This window comes from Empidonax traillii, unplaced genomic scaffold (assembly GCF_003031625.1).
Source record: "Empidonax traillii isolate 1590-97213 ecotype Southwest subspecies unplaced genomic scaffold, ASM303162v1 scaffold697:size334835, whole genome shotgun sequence".
In the NCBI taxonomy this organism is placed as follows: domain Eukaryota; kingdom Metazoa; phylum Chordata; class Aves; order Passeriformes; family Tyrannidae; genus Empidonax; species Empidonax traillii.
The window spans coordinates 138,112-141,321 of NW_020955890.1; the positions used below are offsets into that span (position 1 = coordinate 138,112).

Below are 3,210 nucleotides of genomic sequence, written 5' to 3' on the forward strand. Positions count from 1 at the left end.
GAGGCTGGAGCAGCTCTGCTGGGAGGAAAGGCTGGGACAGCTGGGATTGCTCAGCCTGGAGAGGAGAAGCTTTGGGGTGACCTGATTGTGGCCTCCCAGTGCCTGAAGGAGCCGACAGGAAAGATGGAGAGAGACTCTTGACAAGGGCCTGGAGGGACAGGACAAGGGGGAATGGCTTCAAACTGCCAGAGGGCAGGGCTAGATGGGATATTGGGAAGGAATTGTTGGCTGTGAAGGTGGGGAGGCCCTGGCACAGGTTGCCCAGAGAAGCTGTGGCTGCCCCTGGATCCCTGGAAGTGTCCAAGGCCAGGTTGGACGGGGCTTGGAGCAACCTGGGCTGGTGGAAGGTGTCCCTGCCCATGGCAGGGGGTAGGACTGGATGAGCTTTAAGGTTCCTTCCAACCCAACCATTCTGTGACTGGGGAAAAAGCAAGACCAAGAGCTACAGGCCCTCAGCAGAGCTCTGGTGATGCGTGAGGCATTCACTGAGCAGAGCCCTGCAGCCCTTCCCAACTGCTCTGGTGGGATATTCACCACTGCCAACACTTCCTCCATCCTTTCCTCATGCCCTTTTGTACAGCACAACCAGGCTTTGAGTCCTACGTTCAGCCAAGGTGAATATCATAGAGCTTTATTGCAGAGACATGTTTTTTTTGAGGAAATAGGCCTGTCAGCATGTATTTGTTGTCCATAAAACAATTGCTTTATGTATCTGACAGGGCCCATATTCCCCATTTTTTGCCACTTTTGGAATTACCTGGTCCAGCAGCAAAGCCCCCTGATGCAGTGAGTGCTCCTTGGCTGTCAGCAGGCAGGCACCCAGCCCTGGGGCACCCATCTGGCCAAGCACAATGGAAACCCATGGGGAATTACAGGTAGGATTTGTTCCCATAGAAACAGACATTCGTGGATGTCATAGGTTTCAAGTAAGAAAAAGCTTTTTCCCCCCAAACAAGCAGCAAAAAAAAAAATATTTTAACAACTATTTCCATGTGCAGTATCAAAACTGTGTATTAAGATCAGGATATTGAGATGGCAGAAAGGCTCAGGGGTAAACAGGGAGATTTAAAAATTAGGAGAGCCTAGAAAAAAAACAACAATCTGCACTGCAATTCATTTTTCCAAAGAGCACAGAGGCACCTACTTGATATAAACCAGCAGTGCCTGTGGAACCAGCCTGATGTGGTTCAACAGGCTCAGGTCATGAGCTTCAGCCTCAACAACCTGAATTCCCTGAGGCTGGAGCAGCACATTGTTCCACAGCAGCCTGTGTCCCTGCTTCCAAGTTTTACTGGGATACAGACAGCACTGCAGCCACAGCAGCATCTGCAGTAGGGTAACTGTGATCTGACCAAAGCCCACTGAACTATTTCTTAAAAACTAAAGTTTTAGCCTAAAACACTTCAAAAGTCTGGATTATTTCACAAATACAGACTGCATGGAATCCAAATGGAAATGAGATCCAATTTGTCATGTCCATTTTGGAGGGAGCAATATACTCAGACTTTTGCATTTAAATAACAGTTTTGCCTGAATCCCTGATAACAATCTTGCCCCTCCCCACCTGTTTCCATGGATTTTACATATTCATCAGCCTTTTCCAGCTGGTTTTTGTGGGCTTCACCTCCCCCAGGCCCAGGGAGGGGAGTTGGTGCTGCACTGTGGCCTCTTTCAAAGCCTTATAAGATAATGAAACCAAACTGAGCAAGTTTAAATACTAATAAGTTTAATTGAGGTCACATATAAATATATTTTAAACAAGCAGTGAAAAGGGATTAATAATTAAAGAACTGTACACATAATTCTTGTTACAGCCTGCCCCAAACCACCTCTGATGTTTGAAATTCCTACATCCAGATCCTGAAAATAAATCATTTTCTTATAGCCCCGTTTTAATTGGGGGCTTCCAAGTTTCCATCTTCTCAATCCTTTCTAAACAGGGATTTTCAGAGCAGCACCAAGAGCTTCTTTCTTCTGGCCACTTCTGCTGCTCCAGCAAGCTCCAGGACACTTGCCTGTAATTAAAAAAACAGCAAAGACAGTTAATAGGAGGATCCCTAAAGACCTCAAACTCAACCTTTACACTGAGTAGTTAAATAGCTGACCTTCATTTTTATGTAAAAGATATACAATGAACAAAGTGTCTGCAATAGATTTATCAATTTTCTGTGTGTTGTCTGCATCCAATCTAGGCTCTAACTCCACAAGCAGGAGTTACTCCACTCTCAGGCATGCAGAGCACTGCCAAAACCCAGCACCACCAAGCACCAGGACGGCACCAGTGGTGCCAGGAGGACTCGACAGCACCTTTCTCTCCCAGCAGCATAACACTGGCACAGGCACCGAGCAGCCATGGGCAGCTGACTACCACTGGGAGAAACAACTCAAAACTGAGGCATTAAAGGACTGAAGGAAGTGGAGGCACAAAGTACAACCCTTTGGTGATGCCTCCTCTCATCAGGGCTTCCTCCAGCAAGGAGAATAGATAATGTAGGTTAGGTAAACCTATTGCTGGGTAAACCAGGTTATTCTTTCCACCCTCAGGACCTGAGGCTGGCACAGGACCTCGACCACAAACAGAAGAGGACGTTTAGTTTACTACCAACAGAACAGAGTGTTTGCCCATCTCCCCTCGCTGGCTCATGGTCACAACCTCATCCACGCTGCTTGAGATGCTTCCGGGATCTGTGTGTGTCTCATGCACCGCTTGACCCTTTACATCTCCTCTCCACAGCACCGGTGTCCTGGAGGTGCCTCACGCGGCTGTTCCCCCTCAGCACAGTCACCCGAGGTCTGTGATCCCCCTCAGCGCAGTCACCCGAGGTTTGTGATCCCCCTCAGCGCAGTCACCCGAGGTTTGTGATCCCCCTCAGCGCAGTCACCCGAGGTTTGTGATCCCCCTCAGCGCAGTCACCCGAGGTTTGTGACCCCGCACGCTCCTCGGCCACCCTCAGCTCCGGGGGCGATCCCCTCACACGTGCCCATCAGCTGATGCCCTAAAGAGAGCACAAGAGAAATGTCGCTAAAAACATTCAATTAAATCTGTATTCAGAGAATTCAACAGTTGGGACCTGCCGTGTGGGAGGGATAAAAAGATATCAAATCATGAGCACGAGGAATTAGTGCCGGACGGCACAGCGGACAAGAACATCCCCTGTGCCGGGGCACCCGTGGACCCAGCACCTTCCGGCCGGTAAAAACGTGTAAATT

At 48.9% G+C, this 3,210-nt stretch overlaps 1 long non-coding RNA gene and 1 other non-coding gene across 2 annotated transcripts; both read right to left on the bottom strand.

Moving 5' to 3' along the window:
- Positions 1 to 1,709: 1,709 nt before the first annotated feature.
- Positions 1,710 to 2,786, bottom strand: LOC114065805. Its single transcript, XR_003573050.1, has 2 exons — positions 2,654 to 2,786; positions 1,710 to 2,015 (listed from the first exon to the last, which is right to left on the bottom strand). It is a non-coding gene; the product is annotated as an uncharacterized LOC114065805 (long non-coding RNA).
- On the bottom strand, positions 2,173 to 2,375 carry LOC114065808. Its single transcript, XR_003573051.1, has one exon. It is a non-coding gene; the product is annotated as a small nucleolar RNA SNORA74 (small nucleolar RNA).
- Positions 2,787 to 3,210: the final 424 nt, after the last annotated feature.